The sequence below is a fragment of the Coregonus lavaretus genome, assembly GCF_964263955.1.
Source record: "Coregonus lavaretus genome assembly, chromosome: 38".
Lineage (NCBI taxonomy): Eukaryota > Metazoa > Chordata > Actinopteri > Salmoniformes > Salmonidae > Coregonus > Coregonus lavaretus.
In genome coordinates, this window is record NC_140025.1 from 11,707,550 (window position 1) to 11,725,699 (window position 18,150).

The following is an 18,150-nucleotide window of genomic DNA, read 5'->3' on the forward strand; positions in this document are numbered from 1 at the left end:
TTCTTATATGTTGTTGAGTAAAGCTTAACCCTCCCGTTGTCCTAGGGTCAAAATGACCCGCCACTGTGTTGAACCAACTTTATTTAATTTTTACATTTTTGTAATCATTTGTGAGAAGGAGGCAGTGAGACTTTAAAGAAAGTATCACTGCCTCCTTCTCACAAATGATCCAAAAAATATAAAAATTAAATAAAGTTGGTTCAACACAGTGGCGGGTCATTTTGACCCTAGGACAACGGGAGGGTTAAACCATGTATTTAGATTTTATGTAGGTATTGTAGTCAGGCATTATAGGTAGTTTACTTAGGTAGTTATTGTAGGTAATTATTGTAGGTAAGTATTCTATTCGGTGGACCCCGGCGAAGCACGAGTGCTAGCTAACCCACCACTTGGACCAACAAAGCTAGCTAGCTAGCGGGTAGCTACTGGTAAATTTTAGCAACTGTGGTTAGTTGTTTCCAATGTTATTTCACGCTTAAGAGTACCTGTAATTGAGCCAGCTAGCTACCGACCATTCAGCTGTTCTTCTAACCTCATTATCCGAGGCATTAACGTTAGATGGTTGGTGGCTGCTGTACTTAATTACAGCTACTGATTGCAGCCTGCCACCCAGTTAGTTGGCGTTGGGTAAGTTTGGCTTCATACATAGCTTGGGCTTTGTCGAGTAAGGCTTAAACTATGTATTTAGATTGTAGTTAGGTATTATAGGTAGGCATCGTGGGCTGTATATTATTAGGTATTATAGGTAGGCATCGTGGGCTGTTGTGGGTAGTTGTTGTTTGTAGTTATTGTAGGTTACTTTTGTATTCGGCGGTGCCGGGTCTAGCACGAAGCTAGCTAGCTAACTCACCTCCTGGACTAGCTGGCTAGTAGCTATTAGCAACGGTAGCAACTAAATATAATATCCTTTTAGCCAGCTACATTCGTTCGCAGCGACGCTGTTTTTCAAACAAAGTCAACACAGCAGCCATTGCTAGCTAGCCAACACTATCAGCTGGCTGTACTGTGGTAGCTAAATACAATATCTTTGTGCTAGCTAGCCAACGTTTAATCATTGCTGCGTTATGCGTTATGGTAAGTTTGGCTTCATACATAGCTTGGGCTCTGTCGAGTAAGGCTTAAACTATGTATTTAGATTGTAGTTAGGTATTATAGGTAGGCATCGTGGGCTGTATATTTTTAGGTATTATAGGTAGGCATCGTGGGCTGTTGTGGGTAGTTGTTTTATGTAGTCACTGTAGGTTACTTTTGTATTCGGCGGTGCCGGGTGTAGCACGAAGCTAGCTAGCTAACTCACCTCCTGGACTAGCTGGCTAGTAGCTAGCTAGCCAACACTACCAGCTGGCTGTACTGTGGTAGCTAAATACAATATCTCTGTGCTAGCTAGCCAACGTTTAATCATTGCTGCGTTATGAAAGAACTAGACACGGACACGAATTATCTGTTTAGTGTGTTAACACACTATTGGTAGTCCGTGTAACCAAGTATTGGTGCTAAACTGTGTGTTGTTGGATGCTACCATGCTAGTTAGCTATGGCGTCATAGTTAGCTAGCTGAATAAAGTAAGTTGAGTCTAGTCCTTGAAACATTGAACCATTGTAGTTTACAACAATTCTAACTTCTAAAGTGGAAGTTGGGAGAGTTTTATTCGGGTGGTTCAGTGAAACAATTATAGTTTCCGAGGTGGAAGTTGGGAGAGTTATAAATAAATAAAATAATAAATTGGTCATTTAGCAGACGCTCTTATCCAGAGCGACTTACAGGAGCAATTAGGGTTAAGTGCCTTGCTCAAGGGCACATCGACAGATTTTTCACCTAGTCGGCTTGGGGATTAGAACCAGCGACCTTTCGGTTACTGGTACAACGCTCTTAACCACTAAGCTACCTGCCACCAGTTATATTTTTTTGGTGAGGGAGGCCTTGCTCTCTCCTTTCCCAGATGTTTAGTTCATTTCATTCCGATCTCCTCTGCATTATTGTAGCCATCTGCTACAGCCTGTCAACTATGCCTCTGCCTATCCCTGTTCTCTCCTCTCCGCACAGGCTACACAAACGCCTCACACCGCGTGGCTGCTGCCTCTCTAACCTGGTGGTCCCTGCACGCACCACACACCTGGAGTTCCAGGTCTCAGGCAGCCTCTGGAACTGCCGTTCTGCTGCCAACAAGGCTGACTTCATCCCAGCCTATGCTACCCTCCAGTCCCTCGACTTTCTGGCGCTGACGGAAACATGGATTACCACCGAAAACACTGCTACTCCTACTGCTCTCTCCTAGTCTGACCATGTGTTCTCGCATACCCCGAGAGCATCTGGTCAGAGGGGTGGTGGCACAGGAATCCTCATCTCTCCCAAGTGGTCATTCTCAATTTTTCCCCTAACCCATCTGTCTATCTCCTCATTTGAATTCCATGCTGTCACAGTCACTAGCCCATTTAAGCTTAATATCCTTGTCATCTATCGCCCTCCAGGTTCCCTTGGAGAGTTCATCAATGAGCTTGACGCCTTGATAAGTTCCTTTCCTGAGGATGGCTCACCCTTCACAGTTTTGGGGGATTTCAACCTCCCTACGTCTACATTTGACTCATTTCTCTCTGCCTCCTTCTTTCCACTCCTCTCCTCTTTTGACCTCACCCTCTCACCGCCCCCCCCCCCCTACTCACAAGGCAGGCAATACGCTTGACTTCATCTTTACTAGATGTTGCTCTTCTACTAATCTCACTGCAACTCCCCTCCATGTCTCCGACCACTACTTTGTATCCTTTTCTCTCTCGCTCTCCTCCAACACTACTCACTCTGCCCCTACACAGATGGTAACGCGCCGCCGCAACCTTCGCTCTCTCTCTCCCACTACTCTCTCCTCTTCCATCTGCTCAATCCTTCTCCCTCCAATCTCCTGATTCTGCCTCCTCAACCCTCCTCTCCTCCCTTTCTGCATCCTTTGACTCCCTGTGTCCCCTATCCTCCCGGCCGGCTCGGTCCTCCCCTCCAGCTCCGTGGCTTGACGACTCATTGCGAGCTCACAGAACAGAGCTCCGGGCAGCTGAGCGGAAATGGAAGAAAACTAAACTCCCTGCTGACCTGGCATCTTTTCACTCCCTCCTCTCTACATTTTCTTCATCTGTTTCTGCTGCTAAGGCCACTTTCTACCACTCTAAATTCCAAGCATCTGCCTCTAACCCTAGGAAGCTCTTTGCCACATTCTTCTCACTGCTGAATCCCCCCCCCCCCCCCCAACACCCCCCACCTCCCTCTCTGTGGATGACTTCGTCAACCACTTTGAAAAGAAGGTTGACGACATCTGATCCTCGTTTGTTAAGTCTAATGTCACTGCTGGTCCTGCTCACACTGCCCTACCCTATGCTTTGAGTTCTTTCTCCCCTCTCTCTCCAGATAAAATCTTGCGACTAGTGACTGCAGGCCGCCCAACAACCTGCCCGCTTGACCCCATCCCCTCCTCTCTTCTCCAGACCATCTCCGGTGACCTTCTCCCCTACCTCACCTCGCTGATCAACTCATCCTTGACCGCTGGCTATGTCCCTTCCGTCTTCAAGGCTTTGCACCCCTTCTCAAAAAACCAACACTCGATCCCACTGATGTCAACAACTACAGACCAGTATCCCTTCTTTCTTTTCTTTCCAAAACTATTGAGCGCGCCGTCTTTAGCCAACTCTCTTGCTATCTCTCTCAGAATGACCTTCTTGATCCAAACCAGTCAGGTTTCAGGACTGGTCATTCAACTGAGACTGCTCTTCTCTGTGTCACGGAGGCTCTCCGCACTGCTAAAGCTAACTCTCTCTCCTCTGCTCTTGTCCTTCTAGACCTGTCTGCTGCCTTTGATACTGTGAACCATCAGATCCTCCTCTCCACCCTCTCCGAGCTGGGCATGTCCGGCGCGGCTCACTCCTGGATTGCGTCCTACCTGACCGGTCGCTCCTACCAAGTGGCGTGGCGAGAAGCTGTCTCCGCACCATGTGCTCTCACCACTGGTGTCCCCCAGGGCTCAGTTCTAGGCCCTCTCCTTTTCTCCCTATACACCAAGTCACTTGGCTCTGTCATATCCTCACATGGCCTCTCCTATCATTGATACACAACTAATCTTCTCCTTTCCCCCTTCTGATAACCAGGTGGCGAATCGCATCTCTGCATGTCTGGCAGACATATCAGTATGGATGACGGATCACCACCTCAAGCTGAACCCTGGCAAGACGGAGCTGCTCTTTCTCCCGGGGAAGGACTGCCCGTTCCATGATCTCGCCATCACGGTTGACAACTCTGTTGTGTCCTCCTCCCAGAGTGCGAAGAGCCTTGGCGTGACCCTGGACAACACCCTGCCGTTCTCCGCTAACATCAAGGCGTTGACCCGATCCTGCAGGTTCATGCTCTACAACATTCGGAGAGTACGACCCTGCCTTACACAGGAAGTGGCACAGGTCCTAATCCAGGCACTTGTCATCTCCCGTCTGGATTACTGCAACTCGCTGTTGGCTGGGCTCCCTGCCTGTGCCATTAAACCCCTACAACTCATCCAGAATGCCGCCGCCCGTCTGGCGTTCAACCTTCCCAAGTTCTCTCACGTCACCCCCCTCCTCCGCACACTCCACTGGCTTCCAGTTGAAGCTCGCATCCGTTACAAGACCATGGTGCTTGCCTATGGAGCAGTGAGGGGAACGGCACCTCCGTACCTTCAGGCTCTGATCAGACCCTACACCCAAACGAGGGCATTGCGTTCATCCACCTCTGGCCTGCTGGCTCCCCTTCCTCTGCGGAAGAATAGTTCCCGCTCAGCCCAGTCAAAACTGTTCGCTGCTCTGGCACACCAATGGTGGAACAAGCTCCCTCACGACGCCAGGACAGTGGAGTCACTCACCACCTTCCGGAGACATTTGAAACCCCACCTCTTTAAGGAATACCTGGGATAGGATAAAGTAATCCTTCTGAGGAGCTGAAAAAGAGAGAGAAAGCTCAAGCTGAGCTCCTGGAGATGGAGCAAAAGATTCAAAAAAAGGAGGAGAATAAGAGAGAAAAGAGGAGGAAAGAGGAGAGGAAGAGACTGGAGAAGAGGAAAAAGAGGGAGCCAGCTGGAGGTGGAACTGAGAGGGTGATAGAAGAGCAGGGAAGGGATGAAAGCTTGAAGATGAATGAGTAGACTGGGTAAGAGAGAGAGAGAAAAGAGAGATACTGTATTTTTGCATGCAATGAAAAACAAAGAATAAAAAAATTAATGTTTACTCTGTTTGTTTTTTGTCAAGGCATACCGTACAAAACATTATAAACACAAAATGTTTACTTTTCGCAAATTTGGGGAGTGTTGCACAGTTTAAATGTTGAATCCTAAAACGACACTAAGCACTCCTACATGTTGAAAGGATTGGATAGGTGTACATATACATTAGGTGTAATATGGCAAACAATGCCTATCAGAGGGAAATGTAGAGCCATTACCAGTGTTTATACCTATGGGATAGGTAGAGAAAATTCTAAAACAATCTCACAAGCTCTCATCCTTGGTCAAATGAACTACTGTTGTCTGGAGTAATGCAGGTGTTGGTGACCTAAAGAGACTGCAAATAGCACTAAATAAGGCAGCAAGAAAGGTTCTGCAATGTGGTTATGAGATGTTCTCCATAGAATTACATAATGCACTCGAATGGCCGACTGTCAAGGAAATGATAAAAAAAACACACAAAAAAACATTTTTCATAAAATGTACTGAAAGACCAACCGCCAAATGTGATTAACTGGATATGATCAAAGACGACTCGTAAAGGTAATAGGAATCTGGATCTGTTTCCTTTTCTTTTTACTTTGCTTTTGTTATTATTATTATTTTTTAAAGTTTTCTTTTTACATTTCGTAAAATGTAATAATTACAAAAACATTTCATTTTAATTTCAATTTAGTAACATACTGTATCATTCAAATAAATATTATTTTTTGTCTAATCATGTTTTTTGCCTTTGAAGCTTAATATTTTGTAATATAATGTATGACTGACATGAGGGTAATCAAAGGGAGAGAGATAAGGGTAACAATGAAGACTTCTTCCATTACCAAGTGATGAGTGGAAGTGTACAGTGCCCTCCTTAATTATTGGCAACAGAAGGAAATATGAACAAAAAAGGCTGTGAAAACATGTCATTGTGGTCTATCAGCTTGATCTTACACTCAAAATATAATATGAATCTACCCTTTAATTGAGTAAACATTGTTCAAATAAAAAATAATCGTCATCAACAAATCATTATTTTATTCAAAAACATGCGTGTCACAATTATTGGCTGCCCTATAAATTATTTTGAACAAAATCTAATTGAGTGCATTTGTAAAGTATTCAGACCCCTTGACTTTTTCCACACTTTGTCTTATTCTAAAATTGATTAAATTGTTTTTTTTCCTCATCAATCTACACACAATACCCCATAATGACAAAGTGAGAACAGGTTTTTAGACTTTTTTATAAATGTATTAAAAATAACAAATGGAAATTTCACATTTACATAAGTATTCAGACCCTTTACTCAGTACTTTGATGAAGCACCTTTGGCAGCGATTACAGCCTCGAGTCTTCTTGGGTATGACGCTACAAGCTTGGCACACCTGTATTTGAGGAGTTTCTCCCATTCTTCTCTGCAGATCCTCTCAAGCTCTGTCAGGCTGGATAGGGCGTGTCGCTGCACAGCTATTTTCAGGTCTCTCCAGAGATGTTAGATCGGGTTCAAGTCCGGCTTCTGGCTGGGCCACTCAAGGACATTCAGAAACTTGTCCCGAAGCCACTCCTGCGTTGTCTTGGCTGTGTGCTTAGGGTCGTTGTCCTGTTGGAAGGTGAACCTTAGCCCCAGTCTGAGGTCCTGAGCGCTCTGGAGCAGGTTTTCATCAAGGATTTCTCTGTAAATTGCTCTGTTCATCTTTCTATTGATCCTGAGTAGTCTCCAAATCAAATCAAATCAAATTGTATTTGTCATGTGCCGAATACAACAGGTGTAGACCTTACCGTGAAATGCTTACTTACAAGCCCTTAACCAATAATGCAGTCCAAGAAATAGAGTTAAGAAAATATTTACTAAATACACTAAAGAAAAAAATAAAAGAAAAAGTAACAGAATAAAATAATAACGAGGCTATATACAAGGGGGAACCAGTACAGAGTCAATGTGTGGGGGTACAGGTTAGTTGAGGTAATTTGTACATTTAAGTAGGGGTAAAGTAACTATGCATAGATAATAAACAGCGAGTAGCAGAAGTGTAAAAACAAAGGGGGGAGGTGTCAATGTAAATAGTCTGGGTGGCCATTTTATTAATTGTTCAGCAGTCTTATGGCTTGGGGGTAGATGCTGTTAAGGAGCCTTTTGGACCTAGACTTGGCACTCTGGTACCGCTTGCTGTGCGTAGCAGAGAGAACAGTCTATGACTTGGGTGACTGGAGTCTTTGACAATTTTTTGGGCCTCCCTTCTGACACCGCCTAGTATATAGGTCCTGGATGGCAGGAAGCTTGGCCCCATTGATGTACTGGGCCGTACGCACTACCCTCTGTAGCGCCTTACGGTCGGATGCCGAGCAGTTGCCATACCCGGCGGTGATGCAACCGGTCAGGATGCTCTCGATGGTGCAGCTGTAGAACTTTTTGAGGATCTTGGGACCAATGTCAAATCTTTTCAGTCTCCTGAGGTGGAAAAGGCGTTGTCGTGCCCTCTTCACGACTGTCTTGGTGTGTTTGGACCATGATAGTTTGTTGGTGATGTGGACACCAAGGAACTTGAAATTCTCGACCCGCTCCACTACAGCCCCGTCGATGTGAATGGGGCGTGTTCACAGTCCCTGTCCTGAAAATCCTCCCCACAGCATGATGCTGCCACCACCATGCTTCACCGTAGGGATGGTGCCAGGTTTCCTCCAAACGTGATCTCATCCCAGGTAAGAGGGGGAGTGGCAGCAGCAGCAGGTTCTCCCCATGTGAGCTGAGTCCAGTGGACCAGTCCTGTATCCCCCCTCCCAGACAGCGACAGTGGTCTGAACCATGGCTAGCTATCCACAATCTGGCTTGACTAAACAAGGTCTACCAAGAGGGAAGGAGGGAGAGGAAGGTAGAGGAAGAGAAAGAGGGAGGAGAGGAAGGAGGAAAGGGAGAAAAGGGTTCTCTCCATCACGACTGTAAGAAGGAAAGGAGGGAGAAGGCCGAGCAAGAGGAAGAGGAAGAGGTGGAAGATGACAAGGAGAGTTGATCTGTCCATCACTACCATAAGGAGATCTCTTCTGGGGGCTCTTGTTCTCTCCTCTTTCCCACAGAGGAGCACCTTTTGCAGGCAGCCCAGAGCAGACTCTCCGCTGAGAGAAGGCTAGCCCCTGGAGGTTTCACTTTGGATTTATACAGAGAACCCCCCAGGACTCAAACTGCTTTACATTGTAGAGGGGGATCTAATCTCATTGGAGGCGAACCAATGACCCAGAAATGCTCCGTGGACAGACTTCCTCCCTGCTCCCCGTCTCGCTGGCAAGGGGCTCGTAGGAACACCCTCCCCTCCTTGACTCCAGCTCCACCCCTTCTTCACCTGCCCCCCTTATCATGTTATGAGTCTCACCTACAGGTCCCACCCCCTGGCCTACCTGTTGCAGGTGTAAGTATGGTGTGTCGGACACAGCTGCCCTCCACCTCCTCCCCCTCCTCCCCCTCCTCCCCCTCCTCCCCCTCCTTCCCTCTTTCTCCCACTCCCCCCATCTCTCGCGCTCTCTCCTCCTCCCCCTCTCTTCCCTTTAAAGCAATACTTAGACCAGGCTTTCTGCCTCCTCTACCCCTCTCCACCTCCTCTTCCATTCCTACTCTCTTTCTCTCCACCTCCTCCTCCTCCTCTTTGTTCCCCCTCTCCCGCCCTCCAGTGAGAGAGGCAGGTCACCTCGCCGTCACTCTATCCAGCTGGAGCAACTCCACTGAGAGGGCGAGGAGGAGAGGATAGGTATAGAGGAAGACCAGAGGAGACAAGAGGGAGAGGAGGAGAGGAGGAGAGGGAGTGAGACACTATGTTAGCTGTTGTGGTGTGATATATGTAGTTACTTGTAATAACCACTAGAGCAGGGCTGTCAAACTCATTTTGGTTCAGGGGCCACATACAGCGTAATCTGATCTCAAGTGGGCCGGGCCAGTAAAATAATAGCAAAATAACCTATAAATAACGTCAACAAATCTTTACCTTTGTTTTTCAATATTATGCCTTAATTTATCATTTAGCCTACATATGTGCATTATAACTCACAGATCACAGTGGATCTACAAAGGCACAAAACATTTATTCACAGATAGGCCTATGGAACTGAGAAAATTGCATTTCACTTTGATTAAAACAACTTGTTTTATTAACTTATTAACTTAACTTATTTTAATGTACAGTATACATTCTGACCACCTGAACTGACTCACCACACTATGCACAAACTAAAGTCGGAGCAATGAAGAACGTTATCACAATGTTCATGGTCTTTAAATATTACATTACCACAGTAAATGTTATTTTTTCACAGAACTGTATTCTTCAGAGTGAAAAAAGTCTCTTAAAGAGCATTACAAGTCTTACAATTAGACTTGACCTACTCGCTGTTTAACCCCCTCCCCTCTCTTTCTCTCACTTCGGCCTACCGGCTGCTCCTGAAACTTGGCATCTTTTAGCCTTCACGACAGCATCAATATCAGGTGTCAAATCCTGAGTAGCAGCCAATTTCATAATGTCATTTAAGTGCTTGTGTGTTAGCCTTGAGCGCAGCTTTGTTTTATTAATGTTCATTACAGAGAAAACCTGTTCACAAAGATAGGTAGTCCCAAACATGCATAAAACCTTTGCAGCCAGGGCTGTTAATTTGGGGCACCCTGGCAAGAGATACTGATAAATGTGTCCAAGCCCACAGAGGCAAATTTGTCCTTCATGCCTGAATCACACTGCAAGTCAATTATTTCGAGTTGGATGTCAGCGGGCAGATCAGAAGCCTTGACTGTGAATGGCGAGCAAAAAACGGCAAATTCTGTCTCAAGTTCACAGAAGACCTGAAACCGTCGCTCAAACTCCCGCAGCAATCCTGTAATCTTGTCTTTGTATTGAGCCATGTCAGCATTAAGTCCGGTCGCACGCACATCTCTTAGACAAGGGAAATGAGCGGTGTCACCGCTAGATAGTTGTGTCTCCCAGAGTGACAGTTTCAACTTGAATGCGCGTATGCTGTCATAATACTGAGTGACAACTTTTTTGCGGCCCTGCAACATTTTGTTAAGATTATTCAGGTGCTCTGTAATATCCACCAGAAAGGCAAGATCCTGCACCCATTCTGGGCATTTAAGTTCCTTCACTGGTATGCCTTTTTTCTCCATGAACTGTTCAATTTGCTCTCGTAGCTCAAAGAAACGCTTCAGCACGGCACCTCGGCTTAACCACCGTACTTCAGTGTGGTATGGCAAGCCATGCGTAATGTCTTTATCACTGAGAAGACTGTGTCACGGTTTCGGCCGAGGCTGCCTCTCTCCCTTGCTCGGGCAGGCTTCGGCGTTCGTCGTCTCCGGAATACTAGCTGCCACCGTTGGATGTTTCTATGTTCGTTTGCTTTGGTCTGATTGTTGTACACCTGTTTCTCGTTTAGTGTAATTAGTGTCCTATAAGTTCTCGTTGTGTCTTGTCTAGTGTTGTGTGTTATTGTTTTCTCTTAGTGCGTTGTTGGACGTTACATTCGTATTTGCTCGGTAGAGCTGTTCTCCACTGTGTTGGAGCCTTATTGCGCACCTGTTTTGTGCGCCCGTTTTGTTTCTCGCCTGCGTGCGGAGTTTTCTTCTTCGGGCTAGTTGGGCATTTGACCCTGTTATTTCTTCACTAAAGTCTTTGGACTGTGCTTCTGCGTCCTGCGCCTGATTGCACCACCACACCCACCTACAGCCACACTGACAGAATAACACACCTTGAAAATGGAATCAGCAGGAGCCGCAGCAGCCCAGGCGACGCTGGAGGAAAAGGTCCGGGAACAGAGTGACCAGATCCTGCAGATGGGGTCCGCACTGCAGGAGGTGATCACCACCCTCTGAGGCTGGGGGACTCCTCCACCGCCATCCTCTCCGGCAGCACCATTGGCCAGTCAGCCCGTTCCTGCGCCGGAACCCAGGGGAGTTCGACTCTCGCTCCCGAGAGCCTACGACGGGACCGCGGCCGGGTGTCAGGGATTCCTGCTCCAGGTGGAGCTATACCTGGCCACCGTGCACCCGGCGCCCTCGGGACATGAGAGCGTGTCCGCCCTGATCTCCTGCCTGTCCGGGAAGGCGTTGGAATGGGCCAACGCGGAGTGGAGGAGGATTTACGCGGGCACCATTACCTACGCCGAGTTCTCCCGCCGCTTCAGGGCGGTGTTTGACCATCCCCCGGAGGGGAAAGCGGCGTGGGAGCGTCTGGTCTTCCTCCGGCAGGGGAGGAGGAGTGCCCAGGAGTTCGCCCTTGAATTCCGTACTCTAGCGGCGGATGCAGGGTGGAATGAGCGGGCGCTCATCGATCACTACAGATGTAGTCTTCGCGAGGACGTCCGTCGGGAGCTGGCCTGTAGGGACACCAGCCTCTCGTTCGACCAGTTGGTCGACATGTCCATCAGGCTGGATAACCTACTAGCTACCCGCGGACGTTCCGAGAGGGGTCCGCCCATTTTACCCTCCAGCGTCCCCGAGCCATGCCCCATGGAGCTCGGGAGCGCTGGCGCTAGAGAGAGGAGGGGTCGGCTTACGAGGGGGTCCATCCCTTGCACCAACTGTGGTCGGGGAGGACACACCGCGGCTAGGTGCTGGGGATGGCCTCCTAGGGGAGAGGATGACAGGTCCCGCACTGGGGATTCCTTCCAGGTGAGTACGCGCCCCACTCACCCAGAGCTCTCTGTTGCACATTTCTGTATACCTGTGCGTTTTCCACAGGTAGCACCTCATTCCCAGCATAAGGCGCTGGTAGATTCAGGCGCGGCTGGGAACTTTGTGGATAAGAAGTTTTGTTTAGCCTTAGGGATTCCCCTTCTCCCTGTTGATGTTCCTTTCCCCGTTCATGCCCTAGATAGCCGTCCGTTGGGTGCGGGCTTGATCAGGGAGGTCACTGCGCCACTTAGGATGTGTGCGCAGGGGGGTCATCAGGAGATGATTCAGCTATTTCTAATCGACTCGCCTGTGTATCCGGTGGTGCTGGGCATGCCCTGGTTAAGTACCCACAACCCATCGATTTCGTGGCAGGAGAGAGCTCTGATGGAGTGGTCTGCTCAGTGTGTGGGTCGATGTCTGGGCGTTTCCGTAGGGGCTACCTCGGTGGAGAGTCCAAACCAGGTGCCCGCATTGCACGTTCCTCCTGAGTATGGGGATTTGGCTATTGCGTTTAGTAAGTCGAGGGCGACGCGGTTGCCGCCCCATAGGCAGGGAGATTGTGCGATAGACCTCCAGGCAGGAGCTGCGCTCCCACGGAGCCAAGTGTATCCTCTGTCTCAGGAGGAGAAGAAAGCCATGGAGACTTACATAGAGGAATCTCTGAGACAAGGTTACATACGGCCTTCCACTTCTCCTGCATCCTCGAGTTTCTTTTTTGTGAAGAAAAAGGATGGTGGGTTGCGCCCGTGCATCGATTATCGTGGTCTCAATCAGATCACGGTGAAGTACAGCTATCCACTTCCGCTGATTGCGACCATGACTGAGTCATTGCATGGGGCGCGTTTCTTCACTAAACTAGATCTCAGGAGCGCGTACAACTTGGTGCGCATCAGGGAGGGCGATGAATGGAAGACAGCCTTTAGTACCACCTCGGGCCATTACGAGTATCTGGTCATGCCATACGGGTTGATGAACGCTCCGTCAGTTTTCCAATCATTTGTGGATGAGATCTTCAGGGACATGCAGGGGGTGGTTGTGTACATAGATTACATTCTCGTGTACTCGCCTACCCGTGTTGAGCATGTGGCCCTGGTACGCAGAGTGTTGCGGAGGCTGGTGGAGCACGACCTGTATGTTAAGGCAGAGAAGTGTCTGTTTTTCTAGGAGTCGGTCTCCTTTTTGGGTTATCAGTTGTCTGCGTCAGGGGTGAAGATGGAGGTCGGCCGGGTGTCAGCCGTGCGTAATTGGCAAACACCAACAACTGTGAAGGAGGTGCAACAGTTTTTGGGGTTTGCGAATTACTACCGGAGGTTTATCCGGGGTTTTGGACAGGTGGCAGCTCCCATCACGTCTCTTTTGAAGGGGGGTCCGGTGCGTCTGCAGTGGTCGGCCGAGGCGGACAGGGCATTTGGGAGGCTGAAGGACCTGTTTACCTCGGCCCTGGTGCTGGCGCATCCGGATCCCTCTTTGCCATTTCAGGTAGAGGTGGACGCGTCTGAGGCCGGTATAGGAGCCGTACTGTCTCAACGGTCAGGCGTGCCACCTAAGCTCCGCCCTTGTGCATTTTATTCCAAGAAGCTCAGTCCGGCGGAGCGAAACTATGACGTGGGAGACAGGGAGTTGTTAGCCGTGGTACAGGCCCTCAAGGTGTGGAGGCACTGGCTTGAGGGGGCTCAACACCCTTTCCTCATTTTGACGGACCACCGTAACCTGGAGTACATCCGGGCAGCGAGGAGGCTGAACCCTCGCCAGGCGAGGTGGAATACGTTTTTGACCCGTTTCACATTAAAGATCACGTACATCCCTGGGTCACAGAACAATAAGGCAGACGCGCTGTCTCGGCGGTATGACACGGAGGAGAGGTCCGTGGAGCCTACTCCCATACTGCCGGAGTCTTGTCTGGTGGCACTGCTAGTGTGGGAGGTCGATGCTGAACTCGAGCGGGCGTTACGCACCGACCCTAGTCCACCTCAATGCCCGGAGGGTCGGAAGTACGTTCCGCTCGAGGTTCGGGATCGTTTGATCTATTGGGCTCACACGTCACCCTCCTCTGGACACCCTGGTATCGGCCGGACAATGCACTGTCTTAGTGCCAAGTACTGGTGGCCCACGTTGACGAGGGATGTGAGGGTTTATGTTTCCTCCTGCTTGGTGTGCGCCCAGTGTAAGGCGCCTAGACATCTGCCTAGGGATAAGTTGGTACCCCTGCCCGTTCCACAACGACCATGGTCTCACCTCTCGGTGGATTTCCTTACTGACCTTCCTCCTTCACAGGGTAATACCACTATACTGGTCGTTGTGGACCGGTTTTCTAAGGCCTGTCGTTTGCTCCCCATGCCGGGCCTTCCTACTGCCCTGCAAACTGCCGAAGCACTATTCACCCATGTGTTCCGGCACTACGGGGTACCCGAGGATATTGTGTCTGATCGAGGTCCCCAATTTACCTCCAGAGTCTGGAGAGCTTTTATGGAGCGGTTGGGGGTCTCGGTGAGCCTCACCTCGGGTTACCACCCAGAGAGTAATGGGCAGGTGGAACACGTGAACCAGGATGTGGGTAGGTTTCTCAGAACATACTGTCAGGACCGGCGGGAGGAGTGGGCAAGGTACGTTCCCTGGGCTGAGATGGCCCAGAATTCCCTACGCCATTCCTCCACTAACCTAACCCCTTTTCAATGTGTGTTAGGTTACCAGCCGGTTCTGGCACCTTGGCAGCAGAGCCAGATCGAGGCTCCTGCGGTGGATGAGTGGGCGCGGCGCTCGGAGGAGACATGGAACGCTGCACACGTCCACCTGCAGCGGGCCCTCCGACGTCATAAGGCGAGCGCTGATCTCCACCGCAGTGAGGGACCGGTGTACGCACCTGGTGATCGAGTCTGGCTCTCTACCAGAAACCTGCCCCTCCGCCTGCCCTGTCGGAAACTGGGTCGGCAGTTTGTAGGGCCATTTAAAGTCCTGAGAAGGTTGAACGAGGTATGTTACAAATTACAACTACCTGTGGAGTATAAGAGTATTAACCCCTCGTTCCATGTGTCTCTTCTCAGGCCGGTGGTAGCTGGTCCACTCCAAGAAAATGAGATCATGGAGACTCCTCCGGCCCCATTGGACATCGAGGGGGTACCGGCGTACTCTGTACGGTCCATCTTGGATTCGAGACGTCGGATGGGGGGTCTCCAATATCTAGTGGAGTGGGAGGGGTACGGCCCGGAAGAACGGTGCTGGGTGCCGAGGAGAGACATTTTGGACCTGTCTCTCCTGACGGAATTCCATCAGGGGCACCCGACGCACCCTGCTCCGCGTCCTCCTGGTCGTCCCAGAGGCCGGAGTCGGCGCACGTCTGGAGCCGCGCGTCAAGGGGGGGGGGGGGTACTGTCACGGTTTCGGCCGAGGCTGCCTCTCTCCCTTGCTCGGGCAGGCTTCGGCATTCGTCGTCTCCGGAATACTAGCTGCCACCGTTGGATGTTTCTATGTTCGTTTGCTTTGGTCTGATTGTTGTACACCTGTTTCTCGTTTAGTGTAATTAGTGTCCTATAAGTTCTCGTTGTGTCTTGTCTAGTGTTGTGTGTTATTGTTTTCTCTTACTGCGTTGTTGGACGTTACATTCGTATTTGCTCGGTAGAGCTGTTCTCCACTGTGTTGGAGCCTTATTACGCACCTGTTTTGTGCGCCCGTTTTGTTTCTCGCCTGCGTGCGGAGTTGTCGCCTTCGGGCTAGTTGGGCATTTGACCCTGTTATTTCTTCACTAAAGTCTTTGGACTGTGCTTCTGCGTCCTGCGCCTGATTCCACCACCACACCCACCTACAGCCACACTGACAGACTGTCAAACTGATGGTGATTCAAACCTCTTGCTAGGATGAAATTAACAGTGCGGACAACCACCTCCATGACATGATCCATTTTTAATGATTTGCAACACAATGCTTCCTGGTGCAAAATACAGTGAAATGTCCAAAACTCTTGTCCTCCATTTGCGGCCTGTACTTTATCTCTGAATTTTGTCACAACACCTGCTTTTCTCCCAATCATTGATGGCGCACCATCTGTAGCCAGGCTGACGGCACGGGACCAGTCCACTCCGACTCTGTCCAGCGCTCCAACGAGAGAGGTCATAATTTCATCCGCTGTTGTAGTATCCGTCATAGGTACCAACCCAAGGAACTCCTCGGTGACTGTCAAAGTCGCATCAACACCACGAATGAATATGGCCAGTTGAGCAACATCTGTAATATCAGTGCTCTCATCAATTGCAACCGAAAATGCAACAAATAACTTGACTTTGTGATTCATTTGGCTCTCCAAGTCTGCCGAGAGATCTGAAATTCTATCTGCGACAGTGTTTCTCGTTAGGCTAATGTTGGCAAAGGCCTGTCGCTTTTCGGGGCACACGATTTCTGCAGCCTTTAGCATGCATGTTTTCACGAACTCACCCTCAGAAAATGGCTTGGATCCTAACGCTATCTCATTAGCAATAAGGTAGCTAGCTTTCACCGCTGCATCACTGACCTCTCGGCTACGGGTAAAAACAGACTGCTGTTTCTTCAGACCCACTAACAATTAATTTATCTTCTCTATTCTCAGTTGTCCTCGCAAATGGTTGTATTTTTCACCATGATGAGTCTCATAGTGGCGCCGAATATTATATTCCTTGAGCACTGAAACTTGCTGATTACACACCAAGCACACATATTTCCCATTCACTTCTGTGAATAAATATGAATCAGTCCCTTTTTCTTGGAAAACTCTGCACTCTGTGTCAACTTTTCTCCTTTTTGATAAAGACATTTTGGTAATGTGGGTAATTTTGACAACAAGAGCTTAATAACGATAAGGCAAGATCGGCAGATGGCGCATTCTGGGCGCGTTAATGTCACGTGCTGTTTATTTCAGGATCTCTCGTTATTTCAGTGACACCTCTGCTGGACATATTTGGAATATCTGTTCCTTTAAAAAAAAAAAATGTGGACGCTCTAGTGCCGTATGATTGACATCCCTGCACTAGAGCATGCTGGACACTTATTTGGTGCTTGCTGACCTCAATGTGTGCATGCATATCAACAGTCTAAAGCAGTCATCTTCAATCCAAAGAATTAGTTGGAATCATTTGTTTATTAGACATTTCCTATTTATACTGTATGGATAATAAAACCCATCCTTTATTCACTTGTGTTTTAGCTTTTTCCCCACACCCACACTGAAAATGTTACTATTACTTTAGTCTGTCTTGCTTTATGATAGTCACATGCCTCTACCTTTACAAGATGTCTGTCAGTATTCTTCATGAGGGCTTTAAAGCTAATGTTAATTTGACTGTGTACTTCAAGAACATACATGTATTTTCCAAGACAGACCTGTTACTGGCTGTGTCTAAATATCCATTCTAGCATAATACATACTTAAACTGCATACTAATTTCGCCTTTGATCTAGTAGAATTCACTCTTCTTTTCTGACTCACTTGTTTGGCAACAGCTGATAGTCAGATAAATTGACGCGCTGTACCGAAATGAACGAATGACGGGAGTCAATGCAATCGCGCATTAGATGACAAATTCTGAGTACTATTGCCGCATTCACATGCTAGTCGGAACTTGGAACCCCGGAAATGTCAGACTTGCTTACTGGTTGTAGTTATACACGTGCCGCATTCTAAGAACAGCAAGTTGGACATTTCAGAGTTTCATAGGTCCGACTAGAATGTGAACGCGGCATAGTTTCTAAATTTCACATAAAGCTAAATGTTTTTACATTCTATTTATTACTCTAATATGGGTATTTGGACACTGCCTCTTTGTCTCTCACACACTGAGCACGAGCACAGTCATTATGGCCACAGCTTCCTCTGACCTGGCAGACCACCTGTGCTGTTCCATCTGCACAGACATCTACACTGAGCCTGTGTCTCTAAGCTATCAGCACACCTTCTGCAAGAGATGCCTCCAAGACAGCCTGAATGCTGGACACCAACTTTGTCAAGTGGGAAGGGCTCTGGTCAGAGACATAATCTTCCAGATCAACAGACTGATCAGGAACGTGGGCTACCAGCTGAAACTGGAGGAAAATGCTAAAAGACAGAGAGCTACAGCCGAGAGAGGAAACAGTAGAGAGATGAATGTCGTGAACATGGAGAGCCTCTGAAGCTGTTCTGTGAGACGGACAGTAAGCTGATCTCTGTGATCTGCAGAGATGGGTGAGACGACAGAGGACACACATTCAAACCAATAAGAGAAGCACATGAGGATCTGAAATAAGAGGTAGCCTCAGATTTATGCTACTTCAAGAAGGATATTCGTGTGCTGGAACA